Source organism: Vitis riparia, unplaced genomic scaffold (assembly GCF_004353265.1).
Source record: "Vitis riparia cultivar Riparia Gloire de Montpellier isolate 1030 unplaced genomic scaffold, EGFV_Vit.rip_1.0 scaffold752_pilon_pilon, whole genome shotgun sequence".
NCBI classification, from domain to species: Eukaryota; Viridiplantae; Streptophyta; class Magnoliopsida; order Vitales; family Vitaceae; genus Vitis; species Vitis riparia.
In genome coordinates, this window is record NW_023269768.1 from 54433 (window position 1) to 76602 (window position 22170).

The 22170-nt window shown below is 37.5% G+C and overlaps 1 pseudogene; it reads left to right on the forward strand.

The window, feature by feature from the left end:
* The first annotated feature begins 12228 nt into the window (after positions 1-12228).
* On the forward strand, positions 12229-14445 carry LOC117910467 (annotated as a pseudogene).
* Positions 14446-22170: the final 7725 nt, after the last annotated feature.

Below are 22170 nucleotides of genomic sequence, written 5' to 3' on the forward strand. Positions count from 1 at the left end.
AGATAAACAGATCAACTAATCCCTATTAATTGATCGATATCTCTTTATTTAAAAGGAGATAAATGGGTCGACTAATCCCTATTTAATAGGGAACTCTAAATTCCTACGCTCCCCCTCAAGCTGGGGAATAGATGTCTATTAGTCCCATCTTGGAAATCAATTCCTTGAACTTCACCCTTGGAAGAGATTTTGTGAAAATATCAACTACTTGCAGACTAATCGGAGTATGGATCAAATTGAGTATCCCCCCTTCAATCTTTTCTTTGATGAAGTGACGATCTATTTCAACATGTTTGGTTCTGTCATGATGAACGAGATTCTTTGCAATACTGATTGTTGCTAGATTGTCACAAAAAACACTCATTACCATCTCAGCTTATATTCTTAATTCTTCAAGTAATCTTTTCAACCATATTCTTTCACAAATACCTTGAGTAAAGAGCCTTGAACTATGTCTCAACACTACTTCTTGCTACAACAGATTGCTTTTTTACTTTGCCAAGTTACAAGCGTCCCCCAAACATACATACAATAGCCGGTAGTAGACCTTTTGTCTTGAATGGATTCTGCCCAATTAGCATCAAAGTAGGCTTTAATCCCTTTGTTGGTTCCCTTCTTAAAATAGAGACCTTTTCCTAGTGTCATCTTTAGATACTGTAAAATTCAATACATGGCTTTGAGATGCTCTTCATTAAGATTGTTTGTATATTGACTTACGACACTTACTAAAAAACAAATATCAGGTCATGTTTGGAAAAGATGAATGAGTTTCCCTACAAGTTGTTGGTACCTTCCATTGTCAACTGGGGGGCTTTCTGTCATTAGTCCTGCTTTGTAGTTTGATTCCATGGGAGTATTTGAAGGCTTACATCCTTGCATCCCTATTCCTTTAGTAAATCCAGAACATATTTCTGTTGAGAAACCACAATACTTTTCTTTCACCAAACCACTTCCATGCCTAGGAAATATTTGAAAAGTCCTAATCTTTTATTTCAAACTGATGCAGTCATTACTAGTCAATTTATGGTAGTTTGAAAACATCAAAGGTTTGCATGAGAAAAGTTTGTTATTAAATTAGAAGTCAAATGGTTTGTTTTTTGTTATTAAAGGCTACTAATGGTGTCTTGGAAACCTTCAGAAAGTAGTTGAGGGTTGTCATTATAAAAGGGAAGAACTTGCTTATTGTAAGGACTTTTGATGATTATCTAGAAAAAATATATGAAGTGATTAACCAGATGTTCCTGGTTTCAGCTTTTTGCAAAGTGTTTTTCCTAGATTTTTCCTTAAGAAATCATGGCTTCGATAGTGTTTAGAGTAACTTGGTTGAAGTTTACTTAGATAGTAGTTATAATAGCTTTTTAGTTTTCATCAATTGGTATCAGATCCTTTGTTCTAGATTTGTGCTTTTTTTTTAATCTGTGGCTGGGTCTGGGGATCATTTGAATGCTACAGCATCACAACCTGCTGGAAGCGGCCTAACTAGAGAAGAGTTTGCAAAAGTAAACTTTATCAATTATGTGCTAGATTGGAGCAAGCTGGTATTTTTTGGTGCTCTAAATTCCACCATTCGAGGCCAAACAAGGCAGAATTTTTGAACTTACTAGTGGAGGAATGTGAGAAATTAGCCTACTATGGTAGAGTTCTAGCAAACTGTAGGGGACTTTTCAGATGAAGAAGGTGGACTTTTACCTTTGGAAGGGTAACCAACGTTTCATTGTACTACAAATCGGGATCAAAATCCAAACATTAAGGTAGACATTCCATACTTTACTGGAGAGATGCAACCAGAGGAGGTCTTAGGTTGGTTGAATGAAGTTGAAAGGGTTTTTGAGTTTCTAAATCTTCCAGAAAATAAAAAAGTGAAGTTGGTGGCTATAAAATTGAAGGTGTATGCTTCCTCTTGATGGCAGCAAGTGTAGATGAAAAGAGTCTAATCTGGAAAGGAGAAAATCTAGAGTTGGACTAAAATGTAGTAGCAAATCTGAAGTCAATTCCTTCCATTAAACTATGAAGGAATTCTTTTTCAGCAATACCAAGCACTTCAGCAAGGCCAACGTTCTGTGTGAGAATAAACTAATGAGTTTTACAAAATACGGACTAGAGTACAACTAACTGAAATGGAAGTGCAGGTCATTCATTGTTATTTGATGGGATTGAGGCCAAATGTTAGAAATTTGGTGGAGCTATAACCTTGTTGGACGCTATCTGATGCTGTTCAGTTGGCAATGAAGGTTGAAAATCAACAAAGATGGTCCAACAACCACTCGATTAAAAGTGAATGGGGGCCTAATCAATGGGAGGATAATAGGCGACAAGGAGATGTCAAGAAGAAATCAGTGGCAGTGATCGATGATTTGCCAAATTCTAGATCAAACACTCACTTCCAAGCTCGCAACCAAGCCCAAGGGCATGCAACAATGAAAAATCATGTTCTTGGAAATAGTAGTAACTCATTGCAGTCTGCAGGACGCAGAATAATATGTTATAAATATGGAAATGAGTGTCACAAATCTTTTGATTGCTGAAAACAAGCCAACAATCTACTGATCAATGAAAATGAAAGAGAGAATAATGATAATGAGGTAGGAATGGAACCTTAAGGCGTCGGAGGGCTGCTGGAATTCACAGAAGATGAAGTCATATATGAAGACGATGATATTCCAAAAGCATCAAAAAGTGATTGGCGGAGAAATAATATATTTATAACTAGATGTTCTTCACATAGGAGGCTTTGCAATGTTATTATTGATGGGGGAAGTTGTGAGAATCTTGTTTCTAAAGAAATGGTGAAGAAGCTCAACTTGGAAGTACTACCACACCCAAAGCCGTATTGAATTGCTTGGTTCAAGAAAAGGGGTGAAGTAGAGTGTGGCAGTGTTTTCTTCCCTTCTCAATTGGGAAAAACTATTTAAATCAGGTTTTATGTGATGTGGTTGAAATGGAAGTCTGTCATTTGTTACTTGGAAAGCCATGGGAATTTGACAATAAAACTATCCACCATGGAGAGAAGAATGTTTATGCTTTCTACAAAAATGGGCTTAAGGTAGTACTTGCCTTGATGAAAGAAGAAGAGTTTGTTAAGTCTAAGGTCAAACAGAACAATCTTGTGTAACTGTTCAATGCTTTTTAAATGAGTTTGATGCTAATGGAGTTTCCCTTTTGCTGTTGGCAAAAGAAGTCTTTGAAGACCAGCAAAATGTTCCTAATGAAACAAAGACATTGCTAGAAAGTTTTGCAGAGGTATTTTCTATAGAGCTGCCAAGTGGATTGCCTTCAAAAATAAGCATCCAGCACTACATTGATCTAGTACCAAGAGCCAGCCTACCAAACCTGCCACATTATAGAATGTCTCTAAAAGAACATGAAGAACTTCCAAGACAAGTGGAAGAGTTGCTGCAGAAGGGATATATAAAGGACTCAAATATAGTAAATCTTTACTTAAGAGAGGTTGTACGATTGCATGGAGTTCCAAAATTAATCACCTTAGATCGAGACTCCAAGTTGCTCTCTCATTTTTGGAGAACTTTATGGAAAAAGTTTGGAACTAGGTTGCGGTATAGTACTTCCTATCATGCTCAAAATGATGGACAAAGTGAGGTTGTCAATAGAAGTTTGGGTGATTTATTGAGGTGCCTATTTGGAGAAAATCTTAAGTAATGGGAAGTTGTGTTGTACCAGTAGAATTTGCCTATAACTATTCCAAGAATCGAACTACAGGCAAAATTCTTTTTGAAGTTGTTTATGGGAAGCAACCAATGCATCCTTATGATTTAGCTCTTTTACTAGAAATGGGAAGAAATAGCTTAAAGTGTGAAAACATGGTTGACTTAATGAAAAAACTGCATAAAGAAATCAGATTGAAGATTGAGGAGTCGAATGCGAAGTATAAGAAATATGCAAATCAAAAGAGGCATATAGCCAAAGCTTTTCAGAAGGCAATATGGTGATGGTGTACTTACATAAGGAAGGATTTCCAACTAGCTCTTATTTGAAGCTAAGTAAAAGAAAGATGGGACCCTACAAAATCATCAAGAAGATTGGGTAAAATGCTTATGTGGTTGATTTTCCAAAACATATGGGAATAGATCCAATATTCAATAATTTAGATTTATATTCTTACATTGGTGAAAATGTAAAAGGGGTTTCTAGCAGCGCCAAACTCAAGGACAAGCTTCTTCTAAGGAGGCGAGAATGATGGAGTCAATACTAATCAATTTATGGTAGTTTGAAAACATCAAAGGTTTGCATGGGAAAAGTTTGTTATTAAATTAGAAGTCAAAAGGTTAGTTTTTTGTTATTAAAAGCTATTAATGGTGTCTTGGAAGCCTTCAGAAAGTAGTTGAGGGTTGTCATTATAAAATGGAAGAACTTGCTTATTGTAAGGACTCTTGATGATTATCAAGAAAAAATATATGAAGTGATTAACTAGATGTTCTTGGTTTGAGCTTTTTGCCAAGGGTTTTTCTTAAATTTTTCCTTAAGAAATCATGGCTTCGATGGTGTTTAGAGTAACTTGGTTGAAGTTTACTTGGATAGCAGTTATAATAACTTTTTAGTTTTCATCACAAACTCATTGGCCAATATTTTCTTCAGCTTGTCCATTTCATTTGTATGATTTCTAGTCAAGATAATATCATCAATATAGACAATAAAAATAGTAATCTTCCCATTTAAAGAATGTTTGTTGAATAGAGTATGATCTGTCTGACCTTGTATGTACCTATGTTTCTTAACAACATTAGTAACCTATCAAACCATACTCTGGGAGGTTGTTTTAAGTCCATTTGAGGATTTCTAAAGTTTACAAACCTTACCAACATTAGTTTTATTCTCAAATCTTGGAGGGATTTCCATATAGACTTCATCTTTTAGATCTCTATTGAGGAAAACATTCTTGACATCCAATTGTTGAAGAATCCAATCTAGATTGACTGTTAAAGTCAACAATACTCTCGTGATATTAATTTTGACAACAAGGGTAAATGTCTCTTGGTAGTCTATGCTATAGGTTTGAGTGAATCCTTTGGCCACAAGTCTTGCCTTATATCGTTCTACACTTCCATCTTACTTGTACTTAACAGTGAAGATCCACTTATATCCAATTGGTTGCTTCCTTTTCGGCAAGTCTAATAATTCCCAAGTCTCATTCTTTTTCAATGCCCTAATTTCATCATCTATATCCTGCCTCCATTCAAGTTTTTCTAGAGTTTCATGGATACTCCTTGGAATTTCTATATTTGACATATTAGTAACAAATGCATTATATTTTGATGATAATTTGCCATAGGAAATAAAATTATAGATTGAATGTTAGGTGCGGATCAGGTACGTATCCCTCTTTTGCACTTTGGGGGGTTATAACAGCCTATCTGGAACTTCTTCTCCTTCTTCTACTAGGTCAGGGGATTTTATGTGGGATTCCTGGATGAGTGAGATGGAAGGGGTGCTTAATGACCCAATGAAGTTTGAGACAGTGAATGAGTTGTTGTGTATGATTCTTAAAGATGAAGGTCTATTGCTTTTCCTAATCATGAAGGGTTTTTCCTTTTGAAGAGAGGGGCACAAGGTGGAGACCTTAACAGAGTGAGGTGTAGAAACTTTTCACTTACATGATGATAAGGAAATCTTAGAAGAGGAATTGCTTCCTTTTGAGTCATTGCAGTAGGAGAAGTGGGTACGGAGAGATCCCCTTGGGTGAATACAAAATTCCTTTGGTTTTATAAGTTTGTGGGGGTTTCAGTGGAAGGGTTTGAAGAGGACATTTAGAGAATTCTTGTGGAAATTGAGAGTAGGAGGTGCGCTGCTAGTTCATTGAAGGCTAGTAAAAGGGGTACTATGTCCATTTCAAGGAAGGAAAGAGAATTAAAGGAGCTCATTAGCACCATTAATTATGACAGTGTTGCAAGAAGGAAAATAGAGATCGGTAGGCAAATTTTTGTAGTTCCTAAATGAAGCTTAGGATTTTGTCTTGGAATGTTAGAGGCTTGCACTATTCAGATAAGAGGAAGGTAATTGGGTCTAAGGTTAGGAAACTCAAACCAAATTTGGTTTGTTTTTAGGAAACAAAGATGAGGGAGATGTCTAGTAGGTTTGTGAAAAGTTTAGGGGTTGGTAGGAACTTGGTTTGGGCATCTTTAGATGCAGGGGCACGGCGGGAGGGGTTTTGTTAATGTGGAATACGAGTAAGTTGGAAGGGTTGGATGTTGAAGTGTGATCTTTTTCTATTTCTTATCAGTTTAAAGACTATGAGGAGGGCTTCATTTGGGTGTTCTCTGGCTTATATGGACCTTTAAAAGGAAATAAGAGAAGGGAGAAGTGGGAGGAGTTAGCCGCCATAAGAGGGCTTTGGGATCAGTTGTGATGCTTAGTAGGTGACTTTAATGTGGTTTGATTTCTAGTCAAAAGGAGTAATTGTAGGTAGATGACATCCGCTATGAGAGAATTCTCCAACTTTATTGATGAGTTTGAACTTGTAGATCTGCCTCGGGGGGGTGGACGCGTGAGTGGTGGGGGTGTGGTTACACTTGGTAGTGGAGGGTAGAGTGGGTCGCTTAAGGCTCAATTGGACCGTTTCTTATTCTTTGGTGACTGGGAAGATCATGTATTTTGGTTGATGCAACATTTGTAGCCAAGACCAATCTCTGATCATTGCCCTGTGTTCTTAGATTGTAGAGGTGAGAAAAGACAAAAACCCGTTTAGATTTGAAAACATGTGGCTAAGGGTTGAAGGCTTTGTGAATAAAATTAAAGAGTGGTGGTAGACTTAAATTTTAGGGGCAGTCACAGATTTGTGCTTGCCAAGAAATTACAAGCTTTGAAAATCAACCTGAAGAAGTGGAATAAAGAGGTACTTGGAAATGTTTCAGCTAGGAAGGATGATGCTTTGGAGCAAATAAACTAGTGGGATTATGTACAAAGGCTAAGACCCCTCGCTGAAGAGGATAGGCGAAGTCAAATGACAACTAAAGATGAATATAGTTATTTAGCCATCCTAGAAGAAACCTTTTAGAGGTAGAAATCAAGGGCCCTTTGGCTCAAGGAAGGAGATAATAACACCAGGTTTTTTCATCACATGGCTAATGCAATGAGATGAGGAAATTATAGCAGCAGCCTTACTGTTAGGGGCATTCGCCTAGAAAAAGAGCTTGAAGTGGGAATTGGTTCCTACTTCAAAGCTATGTTTGAAGAACCTCAAGTGCAAAGACCTGATATGGCTTCAGAGTTATTTATGAGAATTGATTCCACGAATAATGGGGGATAGGAGGGTCTGTTTTTAGAGAAGGAGGTGACCAAAGCAATGTCAGAATTGGGGGGTAATAAGGCTCCTGGGCCGGATGGGTTCTTGTTGGCCTTCTAGAAGTTTTGTTGACTTATAGTAGATGGGGAAGTTATGCAGGTTTTTGAGGAATTCCATTCACAAAATGTCGTAGCTCGCAGCCTGAATGTAACTTTTTTTAGCTTTAATCTCAAAGAAGGGAGGGGTAGGTGACCTATAGGACTTCAGGCCAATTAGTCTTATGGGAAGTCTTTACAAAATTCTTGATAAAGTTGTAGCTAATAGACTAAAAATGGTGATTGGCAAAGAGGTGTCGAATAAGCCAGAATGCATTTTTGGGGGTAGACAGATTCTAAATGTAGCCTTGGTAGTAAATGTGGCGATCGACTTGTGGAAACGAAGTTCCAATGCGGGTTTGGTTTGCAAGCTGGACATAGAAAATGCTTGTGACAATGTAAATTGGAAGTTCCTTCTTTCGATTTTAGAGAAGATGGGTTTCAGCCCCAAATGGAGACCGTGGATCCTCTTCTGTTTTTCTACTATAAAACTAGTTGTTTTAGTTAGTGGCACTCCCACAAACTTCTTCTCGACATATTGGGGGCTGAGGCAGGGGGACCCATTTTCACCTTACCTGCTCGTTTTGATTATGGAAGCATTCAACAGATTAATTGCTAAGGTTGAGGAGGGAGTTTTATTAAGGGTGTTAAGATAGAAGGTAGAGGAGGAGAAAGGGTTCAAGTTTCTCACTTGTTATTCGCTGATGATACTCTCCTCTTTTACGAGGATGATGAAGATCAATTGAAATATTGGAAGTGGATTGTCACTTGCTTCGAGTTGGTTTCAGGATAAAAAATAAATTTGCAAAAAAGAGAAATCATTCAAGTATGGGGCATGGAGGATGTGGACAAAGTTGTTGTCCTGTTCGGGTGCGCTATTGCCCTTGGACCCTCTCATAGATTAATTGGTGTTTAGAGAAGCCTCAATGTGATTCAAGGGAATGATAAGTCATGGCTATGAGACTATTTTTCAAACTAGTTGCACAAGCCATGGGAAAGTTTGTAATGTGATAATCGAGATTTGGTATGGATTCATTTAAGAAAAGAAAGATTTCCTAACAGGAAGTATGCTAAACTTTAACCAAGAGCTGATGTCCCATTTAAAATTGTTAAAGAAGATTAATGACAATGCTTACAAGGTGGAGCTTCCTAGTGATTATGGAGTTTCAGCAACTTTCAATGTCTCAGATTTATCTCCATATCATGAAGATGAGCCCCTAGACTCAAGGACAAGTTTTTTTCAACCAAGGGAGAATGATGTAGGTAAGCAGCCCAACCTGAGTGATGCAGGTAAGCAACCCAACATGTGCCCACTTGAAGATGCAAACGAGCCCATTGTGAATTCTCTTACAAAAGAGACAACCCAATTTGGTTTAATGGTCCAAGAAGTAATTAAAGCCCAAAAGTTCACAATGGCACCCGCTATTTGGTTTTATTATTCAATCAGTTGGTTTGTTAATTATTTAATGAATCTAGTCATTAATAGTTTTTTCATTTCCTATGCTTGGAGGATTGTTCCAAGATTAAATAAAGTCTTTTCCTATTCTTGGAGGGTTGTTCCAAGATTAAATGTGCTCAGTTTCAAAATTGAAAGGACTTTTCAGATTGTTAAGAAAAAAATAAACTAGGTGTTTGATTTTTCTATCAAAGTTCTTATCTCTAAGGTGGATTCCTTTGAGTGGTATGCTTAATTGTGAGTTCTTATCTTTAAGGTGGTGAATTTCTTATCCTTAAGAGTGGTGAACTTGTGTTGTTAGCTTATCATTTTATTTGCTTAAAACAGTATCATAAGGCATCCTAATATACCTCACCATAGTAAAACAAACCTCTCTTCACTCCTAGATGGTCAAGTTGATGGGAGTATGAGAGAAAGTGCAAACACCTGAAAAGATGAGAGTAGGCATTGTCTCAGATATAACCAATGGTGTTCTTCCTGTTCTAAAAGATCCTAGTATGAAGCTCTTCCTGTTCTAAAAGATCCTAGTATTAATTTCAAAGCAAATCACCCAAAGAATGAATTGTATAAACCTCCTTTTACAACAATCTCCTCCTGAGTTCCGCTCCTAGACTGTAGCAACCAATATATTTGTAAGATCTCTAGGTAGAGGGCAAGAAATTCTGACCAAAACAAAAGGAACGGTCCTTACTGTAACCTAAGGCAATGAGCCAATGAAGGAAAATTAGTCAATAATATCTCTGCTCTCTAATCACCAGTTACATTTTTTAGGAATGATGTCTTTCTAGGACTTCCTAAGTTGTGGTGTGTGTAAAACCCCAACTCTGCTTGATTGGACTCTCTTAACTAGGGCGATGGCCAAGGATTTGCTCTTGAAGGGGAATGATTAGATTCACCCACTTGTTGCCAAAAGATGGAGTTTTCTTTGTGATCCTAGGGAGATGAAGTCTCAATTACATAGGGTTGACCTTATCACTCTTGAGGATAAGTCCTTGATTTATCTTCGAGGAAGGTGGTGGAGATGTATTATAGGCCTCCCAAGTTGGTATATTTTTCACTAAGGTCATGATTCTGGAAGGTAACGAAGTTATTGATGGTCTTAGTTGTGGCTTACAGAACTATCTCTCTTCCTGTGGTTCTCGCGTTGTTGATTTCTTGATATATGCTACCCTCAAACTTGTCCTTAAGTTGACTAATTGAGTTGGTGAGTCCAATTTGTTGTGATTTGGCTTATGAAATGTCATCAGCATGAATGAATGGCTAGCAGTCAGATAGAGAAGTGGCAGCATGGTAAACACTACTCTAAAATGCGTAACAGCTGGTTGACCATTTCAATTTCAAATTCCTTTAGGCATCTTGAAAATAGGTTTTCCTTGCTAGTTGAGGATGAGTTAGTGGTAATGGTCTTAATCCCCTCTTCAAGACAATGATGTCTATTTGGGTCGGTGCCCTTTAAGCTATAATGAAGTCTTTTAAAAGGCCCAAAGCCCCTGTCTTAACAGATTAGCTTCAATATGCTTGTTGGTTCTTTAGTTTAGCCTAAGGGCCAAGGATCTGAGGTACTCCGTTCAACCCCAAAATTCTAGTATTGTGGCTTTTGGGCAAAGAAGATAATACACTGCTTCTTTCTGCACAATACAGTTGAGGTGTTAACTGCTACATTTTGTGGTTACATTTTCTAAAAGGTTGATGTTTGTGTCTTTTGTTTTTTTCATAGGAGTGTGTTGGTGTGTGAGTGTGCAAAGTTTATTGGGTTTCCCATTTTTTGAAATATTGTCAAAACATCTACAAGTCAGGTTCCTAAGTGATTCAAGCCTGCACAGGGTAGGGCTCTCTGGTTTAAGACAGAATTTGGAAATAGTTTTAATAATGAAGTTTTACAAAAACAAAACTTAAACGAGATTAATCGTTGAAACTCTCAGCTTGTGAACCAAAAATAAAAAGAACTAATAGTTGTATAATGGTTAGGTCGTTTCCATAGGGAATCTTTAGATCAATCATGCTAAAGGTAAGAGTTTTCAAGGGTGACCGGAAACTCAAAAGACAACAAACTCCAAGAGCAAAAATTTACTAAAATTCTCTCTTGCCCAACTCACCAACAACATTCTGACATTATGCTTGTGGCTTTGGGATCAAGCCAAGGGTTTCTACCAACTGGAGGGCTTTGGTTGACACGAGCATCAACCGCCTCAATGAAAGATTAACTCAGTTTGATTCTTCCTTTTTTAGGTCCTTGCAATAGGCATGTGTTTGGTTTATGGGTCCACCAGTGATTATTCCTTACAGTCCTCATATACTCTAACCCGAGTCAATAGAGGCTCTTTGCAGTGCTCATAACCACTAACCTAAGAAAGGTCCCTTTCAACCATTCATAGTTAAATCAACAGCGAACTGAACTAAGAAATGGAGACCTTAACTCCCTTCACCCTTGAAATGGAAAACACAAGAAAACCAAAACATACAATTGAAAAGACGCAAACACAAACAAACGCTCAAACTTAAAACTAAAAAAGAAATATTTACTAAAACAAGGAAAAGTTACAAAAAGGAAAAGAAACAGAGAACAACTAAAACAACCTAACTTATTTCCCTATTAATCCCCCCTCCCCTTCGTTTATTTACAGTTCCCGTATTTATAAGCAATAGCCCACTTTTAAATGGGGTGCGCTTTATGATTTCTATGCATGATGGGGTGTGTGATGTGCTTCCGTCTCAACGTGCTTGGGAAGTGCGCAATTGTTAAAGCACCTAAGGGAAGTGTGCTATTCATCTAGGTATCCTTTAGGAGTGTGCAATCTAAGCAAAGTCTTTTAAGTGCGCTTCTTTGAAGTGCGCAATCCAGACCATCACTTAAAAGCGTGCAATCTAAACGCACTTTTTTTAAGTGTGTAATTTGGATTAATGCTCTTAGGGTGCACCATCTACAAGGGGTTCTCCCTAATGCGCTATTGGAGGTCTTGCTCAGATTGAAGTGCACTATTAGTGATAGTGTACCCCACTTAGGTACTCTTTCTTCATGAAGTTTTGGAAATGCACCAAACCTACCTTAATTTTGCAAAATCTCACAAAACATATCAAATGGATTTCTTTAAGGCATTAACATCAAATTGAAGAACTACGCTTGTTATGAGTACCTCAAACACATGACATTTTTAAAGCCATCCAAGTATTTAATTTGTGTTCTCATCAGTAACCGCAAGAATCATGATTGAAATATAGTTTGGAAGGGATTTGAGTGTTGTTTTTCATAGGGAAATTTGTGCTGGACGATCAGTGCGCTAGGTATGAAGAATATCCAGGGTGTGCAGTGCAAAACCCACCCACTTGCAGGACTAGAAAAGACGGATTCATGAAGCAATCGGTTCTCATATCAGGATCACCATCATCAATAAAAGAAAAATCGAGCTTGGGCCTTAGAGATTGTAAGGCTTTATGCTGGAATGATTGTTCTTGTACTGCTTATATACACTAACGGAACTGGATGTCGGTTTTGGAGTACAAAATTTGCACAAGCCCTCAAGGATGACGCAAATCAGAAGGAGCTCTATGTTTTATCCTCATCACGAGTTACGGGTAAGAGTCTCTCTGTATTTTTGCATTCCTGAAAGTAACCAAAGCAAAGTAGTTGATGAATCCAACATTTTTATTGAATTTACAACCCTAATAGGTGATCAAAAATTCAAAATACCATTAGAGGAGCTATATCAAGACCATAAAAGACCCTCTTTCACTCAGTTCTGCTCTAACCACAAAATTTATCAACTTCTATCTATGCAGGGAGCAGTTGGTGGATATGGGTCATTATTGCAGGAGTGGTACTTGTGGTCTTGTTGGTACTTGTGGTCTTGTTACTTACGGGCTCCTTATACTATTCAAGTAGAAAATTCAGAGGTAGTATTTTATTTTAACTTTTGTTGATGATAGTAATGCCATTTGTTAATGGGTTGGATTGAACTTGTGACTTGTGGTATAACAGGGGAGAGAGAAATGGAGGAAGCTGCGCTGCTTGAATTGACAACTTCAAACAGCTTTAGTGATTCAAAAGATGTTGAACATGATGGAAAGAGGGGGGCTCATGATCTTAAACTGTTCAGTTTTGATTCTATTGTGGCTGCCACGAATAACTTTTCATCTGAAAATAAACTTGGAGAGGGTGGTTTTGGCCCGGTTTATAAGGTAAATATTATTATTTCATTAATCCATGGCATGTAATAGGAATAGGACATTCTTTGTTTTAAGTACCCCAATTAAAGCTTCCTTTTGGATTGTGGATTGTGGATTGTGGATTATTTTTGCAGGGGAAATTACCTGAGGGGCAAGAAATAGCAGTGAAGAGACTTTCAAGGGGCTCCAGCCAAGGATTGGTGGAGTTTAAAACTGAGATTAGACTGATCTTCAAACTCCAACACATGAATCTTGTTAGACTTTTGGGTTGCTGCATCAAGGGAGAAGAAAAGATGTTAATCTATGAGTTCATGCCCAACAAAAGCTTGGACTTCTTCCTCTTTGGTTTGAATACTTCCCCTTTTTTCTTCTTTTTATCTGCATGACTTTTCCTTATGTTCTTATCTTTTTTTTTTTGCTTGAAACAATTTACTAGTTGTGTGTTGTGTTCACCCAAATTTTCAGATCCTGCTAGAAGAAAGATATTGGACTGGAAAAGACGTCACAATATCATTGAGGGGATTGCACAAGGACTTCTTTACTTGCATAAATATTCAAGACTAAGAATTATTGATAGAGATCTAAAAGCAAGTAACATCCTACTTGATCATGACTTGAACCCGAAAATTTCTGATTTTGGCATGGCCAGAACTTTTGGGCGAAATGCATCGGAAGCAAATACAAATAGGATAGTTGGAACATAGTAAGCATGACTTTTCTTTATCCATCAGCTTTCTTTTTCAGTCTAATGTACTAAACCTTCTACTGTGGATGCAGTGGTTACATGCCACCCGAGTATGCCATGGAAGGAATTTTCTCGGTGAAATAAGATGTTTATAGCTTTGGGGTCCTACTGTTGGAGATTGTGAGTGGCTGAAAGAACAAAAGCTTTCATCATAACCACGGTGCCTTTGCCATAAACCTGGCAGTATATGTAAGTCTGCTATATCTCATATTTGTCTCTACATTATTTTCAGCAGCACCCGGTGTATCCTTCCAAAATTTTCATACTAACCTCATAAGTAAATCAACCCTAAATGAACTGGAAACAGGCTTGGGATCTATGGAAAGAAGGTACTAGCTTGGAGCTAGTGGATCCAATGCTGGAGGATTCCTACTCAACAGCCCAAATGTTGAGATGCATTCATATTGCTCTCTTGTGCGTACAGGAGAGCGCAGCAGATAGACCTACAATGTCAGCTGTTATCTCCATGCTCACCAATGAAACTGTGCCCCTACCAAACCCAAATCTACCAGCATTTTCCACTCATCATAAAGTGTCAGAGCTAGATTCACACAAAGGTAGGCCAGAGAGTTGTTCTGGAAATGTAACTATTTCAGAGACGGAAGGTCGGTAAAGAAGAGAATTTCAAGGGGTGACAGGAAACCTAGAGAACAGCAGTTTTTGTCCTAACCTATCAGCAATTTGTCTAGATTGATTTGTATTGCCACCATATATTTATTAGATATAGAGTCAACTAGGTTTCCCTCAATGTAGTCTTTTTCAAAGCACAACAAAAGCTGATTTGGTATCATTTGAAACATAGTTTGAACCTATAGCCTGCAGCTCTATTTGCCTTTTTTTCTAGGAAATTTATCTAACCATACACCAAATACCAAAATTTTGCCTTTTAGAAACTTTGTTTTTTTCTTTTGAAATTTAGTGGATTTTGGGGAAAATAAATGTCTTTCCATACACTGTAATAATAATGTTGAGACCCTTCCAAAAATGCTCACTTTGACAGCTCTCTTAGTTGGATCACCCACTTGGAAAAGTCACGTAAGCAAGGTCCAAGTCAGCTACCTACTAAAGCTGATGACAAGGCTCATGTACATGGCATCATCCAACTAGACACTTCACATGAATTGATTTTTTAAAACATATTTACCTCCAAATGTCTTCTTCTCTCTTCAACCAAACCTTAACACCAAAAACCCATGTTCTTTATTTTTCGTTCACAAGCACAACCCATCACAAGGCGGAACGATCCATAAAAAATCTGGTAACTTCTCAATTTGCCATAACCCATCAACCCCAAACGAACCTCCAAACATGATCCCTTATTTTATTTCTCCTCCATCACCATAAGAAAGACGACATCATCATTTTCCCACCAAACATCAATTTGAGAAGAAAAGTCCAAGTGTGAAACCCCTAACAAAGCCTAGGTAGACAAATAACCCCTTTCCTTCTTCTCATTTCAACATCGACAAAGTCATTTCTTCCCTTCCTATACTTCCTCTTTTGCTTTTACGTTGAAAAAGAGAAAGAAAGCAATTGAGAGAAAGAGGGAACAAAGCAATGAAATATTGTAGTTGCATTTAACTTTTAAAGTAAGGGTTTTTCCAGATGATATATGTATTTTATTAAATTTTATAATAACTATTTATTTTGATTTGTCATTTTGATTCTCTGAGATTTGAATATTGTCATAGTTATGTGATTTTTGGAATTTTGTGATTTAAACTTGATTACATTGCATATTTGTACATGTTGAATGTTCATTAATATTATTCAATTTTATATTTTAATTTATTTAGGGTTTATTTGAAATGAAATATGGTTTAAAATTTGATAAATGATAGGAAAATGAGATGGTGGTAAGCTATATTGATTTTGTTTTATTTTTTGAATTGTTGTGTTTGTGTTGTATATGGTTGTTGGGAAGAATATAGAAAAGAGAAGAAAAATATGACTATTGAATGAGAAGGGAATACAATTTTTATATGGGATTCAAGATGTTTTGTTGTTTAATGTTGTTTATATGGGATTCCAAAATGAGTAGGTTGAGTTTTTTTATATAGTTGTTAATTGGTGAATTTAATGCATAGGAAAAGAATTCATGTTTAGTCATGAGTAGATGAGTACAAATTTTAAAAATGATTGGGAGTAAAGTTTGAATAAATTTCTTCATAAAAGTTTTGAATGTGTAATGAATGAGGGTTGAATTGAAAAAGAAAATAAAACAAATGTAGTAAAGCAGACATAAATTTATGTTGGAATTAGGGAAAATAGTAGTGGAGCCTTAGGTGGAAATCTAATGCTCACGGCTACAAATATGAAATTTGTTTTGTTTATATGTGTGTAATGGTCATAATAGGGGTCTACCCTTGGATGAAGGTGTTGACCGTAATTCAGGTAATGACATTTGGATGAAATAATTGTTTTTGTAAGAGGTTGCAGTCCTAAAGTCGCGTATGTGGGTTCCTAAAATAGCGCCTCAATCCACTCTGAAACATGGACTAATTCCCCCCAAAACAGCAACCCTAAATGCCTTTCAAAACATGAATTGATTCCTTCTTAAACAACAGCCCCAAATGCCATTTCAAAACATGGACTAATCCCCTCAAACAACAACCCCAAATGCCCTTTCAAAACATGGACTAATCTCTCCAAATAGTAGCCCCAAATTTCCTTTCAAAACAAGAACTAATCTCCCCAAACAGCAAGCCCCAAATGTCATTTCAAAACACAAACTGATTTCTTCCAAACAGTAGCCTCAAATGCCCCTTCAAAACACAGACTAATTCCTCAAAACAACAGCCTCAAAATCCCCTCTAAAACATGGACTGATTTTCTCCAAACAACGGCGTCAAAATGCTCTTTCAAAACATGGGTTGATCTCTCAAATAACAACCCCAAAATGCTCTTTCAAAACATCGACTGATTCCTCAAAACAGCAACCTCAAAATCCCCTCTGAAACATGGACTGGTTTTCTCCTAATAGTAGCCTCAAATGCCCCTTCAAAACACAACTGATTCCTCAAAACAGCAGCCTCAAAATGTTCTTTCAAAACATGGACCGATATCTCAAACAGCAACCCAAAAATGCTCTTTCAAAACACCTCCCAAACAGTAGCCCCAAAATGCTCTTTCAAAACACCAACTGATCTCTCAAACAAAAACCCCAAAATACTCTTTCAAAACACGAACTGATCTCTTCCCCCAAACAACAACCTCAATCCCTTCTGAAACATGGACTTTTTTTCTCTAAACAGCAACCTCAAAATGCCCCTTTAAAACACGGATTGATTCCTCCCTCTTAAAAATGACAGCCTAACCTCTCCAAAATAAACCTTCTGACCTCCTTCAATCATGCGTCTTCCTTCCTTTTCTTTTCTTTTCTTTCTTAATCTTTTCTCCATCCCCTTGTCAGCTTCTCTGCAGCCACGGTGATGGAAAAAAATGGCAGAAAAAGGTTTCCTTCTACTCTTTCAATCACCCTCCATCCCCTCAAATTTTCCTTCTTTTTTTTCCCTTTGTCTTTCAATCACCCTCTCTCTCCAATCCACCGGCTGCCTCCATCTTTCCTCTTACTGGCGTTTTTCTTTTTCTTTTATGGAGCACATGGGATCCATGAAAAACAAATAATAAAAACAAAGGAAAAGGAAAATAAAAATACCAATAAAAAAAAACTAAGGGTTAGAATAATAATAAAAAAAAAAGTGTAACTAAGGATTAAAAATCCAAAATATGCAATTTTAAATGAAATTAAAAATATAGATCACATGCAAAACTAAAATGAATTATCAACTCAAGCAATTTTTTATCAAAATAAATTAATAAATAGATAAATAAAAACAAAATGAATATGATTATTAAGCTCATGCAATTTCCTAAAAATGAATAAATAAATGAATAAAACTAATAAATAGAGAAAGATAAAAAAAAACAAAAAAACAAAAACAAAATCAAGCACATGCAAGCCATACAAGCTATGCAACCATGTAAACCATGCATCCATCCAAAAAATGATCTAAATGGGCCTAGGGTGCCTAAGTGAGCATAGGGTGCCTAAGTGGGCCTAAGGTGGTGCCTAACAGGGCAAATGTGCCTAAATGAGCTTAGGGTGCCTAAGTGGGCCTAGGGTGGTACCTAATGGGCCAAGCATGCCTAATGGGCCTAAGGTGTACTTAAATGAACCTAGGGTGGTGCCTAATGAGCCAGGTGTGTCTAAATGGGCATAGAGTGCCTAAGTGGGCCTAAGGTGTAATGAGCCAAGTGTGTCTAAATGGGCCTAAGTGGGCCTAGGGTGGTGCCTAATGGGCCAGGTGTGTCTAAATGGGTATAGGGTGCCTAAGTGGGCCTAAGGTGGTGCTTAATGGGCCAAGTGTGTCTAAATGGGCCTAGTGTGCCTAAGTGGGCCTAGGGTGGTACCTAATATGCCAGGTGCATCTAAATGGGCCTAGGATGCCTAAGTTAACCTAGGGTGGTGCCTACTGGGCCAGGTGCGTCTAAATGGGCCTAGGGTGCCTAAGTGGGCCTAGGATGGTGCCTAATGGGTCAGGTGTGTCTAAATGAGCCTAGGGTGCCTAAGTGAGCCTAAGGTGGTGCTTAATGGGCCAGGTGTGTCAAAATGGGCCTAGGGTGCCTAAGTGGGCCTAGGGTGGTGCCTAATGGGCTAGGTGTGTCTAAATGGGCCTAAAGTGGTGCCTAATGGGCCAAGTATGCCTAATAGGCCTAAGGTGTACTTAAATGAACCTAGGGTGCCTAAGTGAGCCTAATGTCATGGACTTAGTTTTTTCCTAAGCTCGTACTGCACTTAGACAAGCCAAGACCCTTGATCTTGCTAAGTCAACCTTACTCTCAATGCTTAGCTTGCTAGGCTAAGACGCTCACAACTCGGAGGCTTTAGAAGACGTAGTAGGCAACTCTTAAAGAATGGAAGTTGTTATTACTCAAGGAAGCCTTTACAAGTGCTTTTGGGAATTCACTTGCTTGGTTAGGAAGTGATTTGGGTGGTGTCTTGGCCAAATGAGGCCCTCGCCTATTTATAGGCACCAATAGAACTCTTTGGAACCTTGGAGGGTTCCTTACAAATTAGGAAGATTCTAGAATACCCTACACAATTCTATGTACAACCTTATGTACAAGAGATCTCTAGAACTCTCTAGAAAGCCTTGGACTCCTCTCATGTCTTCCACCATAGTGTAGAGATGTGTGGACATCTCTAGGCATCTCTAGAACCTTCCACACTCTTTCCTCCAATGGCTTAGTGTAGATGGCTCCAAGAGCTTCCAGAAGCTTCCTGGGCTCTATATAAACCCATGAGGAGGCTCATTTGAAGCATCCTGTGACACTAAGGTGCCTAAGTGGGCCTAAGGTGGTGCCTAATGGGCCAAGTGTATCTAAATGGGCCTAAAGTGGTGCCTAATGGGCTTAAGGTGCCTAAGTGGGCCTAGGATGTGCCTAATGAGCCAAGTGTATCTAAGTGAGCTTAAAGTGGTGCCTAATGGGCTTAAGGTGTACTTAAATGAACCTAGGGTGCCTAAGTGAGCATAAGTCTAAATTAGGGCTGCCAAGAGTCACAATGGGGTTAGATAAATCCTCAACCAAAGTCCCCAAGGTGGCTTAGAAAAGATAGGTTACAAGAATAGTAATGAGCCACAAGGGAATTGCTATAAAGTACCGAACAAATACCTAGTATGACATGTGCTAAGAGGATAAAATGAAGGGTCTACAGGTGTATTTTAAAGAGACACCTTCTAGTTCAAAAAATTGGATTTATATTGAAAGTATCTCTTGAAAAGACACTTTCCACAATTTCACAAAATCTAATATATACTAAAGGTGCCCCTTCAAGAGACATCTTCCACAATTTCACAAATTTTAATTTATACTACAAATGTCTCTTGAATTTGATTTTATATTAAAAAAATTGGATTTATACTAAAGATGTCTCTTCAAGAGACACTTTCCACAATTCCATAAAATTCAATATATATTAAAAGTGTCTCTTCAAGAAACACCTTTCACAATTTCACAAGTTTTAATTTATACTACAAGTGTCTCTTGGATTTGATTTTATATTGAAAGAGACACCTTTTGCAATTCCAAAAAATTTGGATTTTTACTAAAGGTGTCTCTTAAATAAACATTTGCCACAATTTCACAAATTCCAATACATACTAAAGGTGTCTTGAATTTTAATTTTCATCTTCAACAATTTCAAAAATTTTAATTTATACTACAAGTGTTTCTTAAATTTGATTTTATATAGAAGGTATCCTTTGAAAAAAATACCTTTAGTATATATTGGATTTTGTGGAATTGTATAAGGTACCTTTTTAAGAGACACCTTTAGTTTAAATTCTATTTTTTTTAGAATTGTAGAAAGGGTTTACCTTTAATATAAAATCAAAATCAAGAGACACTTGTAGTATAAATTAAAATTTATGAAATTATGGAAGGCGTAGAGTTTAGTATATATTGGATTTTTTTTTTTTTTGAATGGTGGAAATTGTCTTTTCAAGAGAAACCTTTTACTATAAATCCAATTTTCTGGAATTGTAGAAAGTGTCTCTTGAAAAGACACCTTTAGTTTAAATTCAATTCTTTTAAGTATATATCGTAGATTTAAAAATTGTAGAAGATGTCTCTTGAAGAGACACCTTCAATATAACATCAAATTCAAGAGATATTGATTACTACTCAAAAAGTGCTATTTGATAGCTTTTAATTAATCCTTTTAAACACTTTTGAGTAGTAGTTAGTGCCTTTTAACCCAATTAGCATGTTAAGGCCCCTTTCAATCAATTCTAATCAAATTGTGTAAGTTTTGGTGTTTTTGTTAGTATTTTGATCACCAAAGCATTATGAGATTGAGGAGAGTTATATGGAATCCTTGGCAAGCAATGGGAAGCTTAGAGGCATGAAGAATCAAAGCTTTGAAGCACTTTTGCCATAAACAAGTCTGAAATGCAAGGGGAAGCAAAGAGAATCCAACCTTGAAGCATTCTTGATGACAGTCACTGCAGCCACTTTTAGAGCTCTTCCTGATGTCCAATTTATACATGCTATATGTCATTTGAAAGCTTAGGAAGTCAACAATCCAATGCTTCAAACCGTGTGCAATTCGGAGTTGAAATGAGGAAGTTACAGCCTTTGGAAGATGACTGCTCCAAGCTGAAGGAAGGATTCAAAAAAGTGCTGCGGAATCAGCCTTTTGTTGCGGAATGATTTCGCAACACTTTTGTACAGTGCTATGGATTTCCCCTGAAGCTTCATGCCGTGATGGAAGCCAAACACCACAAGATGGAAGTCCACTTTGCAAAGGTGTTGAATCAGCCTTTTGCTGCAAAGAAATTTCGCAGCCCTTCTTGTGTACCTGCGAAATTTCGCAGACCTCACTTTTCACCTGCGAAGTGGTCCTTAGTGCTTCCCGATATTTGTAACCGACACTTGGAGATATTTTTCATTAGATTTTTGTTGCCTAAATGCCCAAATTCTCCTTGTAAGCCACCAGTTATAGAATTCCTTAACTTTTAAGTTAGGAATTTGGCTAAAATATCCATGTAATAGCTGTAAATGTAATTTTGGTATTTATAGAGCCCGAGGAGCCTGTTCTGAGGGTGATGAACCTTTTGTAAAAGTTTCAAAGCAAGAAAAACACAGAGCTTGAGCTCTGCTTTACCTTCTCACTTTGATTGTGTTTTTTACTTATTTTACTAAGTTATGCACTCTCTGAGGAGCTTTCCCCAGAGAATGAGTAGCTAAACCTTTTAGTTCCTTGGAGTTAAGGTTGCCGAGAAAGGTTCCAAGTGCAAGAATCAGAAGCTTTGTGGTTTCAGCTATAAATGAAGAGAAAGTGTGTCCCGTGAATGGTTTCTAATGTTTTTAGTTAACTTAAAACACCTTGCTGGGCCAACACTTGGTAAGGCAAGTGATCTCTAACCATGGAGATGCACTAGTTTACCCCTTGCGAGCCTCTGGTAGGTGACTTGAAGGTAGGATTTTCTAGAATAGCCAACACTTGGTAAGCTTTTGGACTCCGAGGAGACATCCATTAGTTATCTCTTGCGAGCTTTTGACAGGTAATCCAAGGTTAAAGATCACCTTGAATGGTAAAGGCTAAGTGAGAGGCTTGAACCATTGCAAGTTGCATCAGTGAGAGAATTAAAGCTGAAATCCAATTGAGGGATGCATTTGTGCAGCACCTGTTAGAGAATTGACTTTATGTTAATTCTCTAATGTGAGGAATTGAACCAACTGACCAGAGCTATGCTATTGCATGAGAAACCTCCCCTGTATACCTGAATCTCCAAGGAATGCTTTTATTCCTAAGTAATTTCCATCACTTGTTGTGTTGTTAATCTAAGGTCCAAACCTTTTTCAACCAAAGTTTATGTTTTATTTCTTAAGCTAATCTTGAAATGAAACAGCACCAATTCACTTTGAATTGGTATCATTTTCAACTTGAGTACCCTTCCCAGTGGAA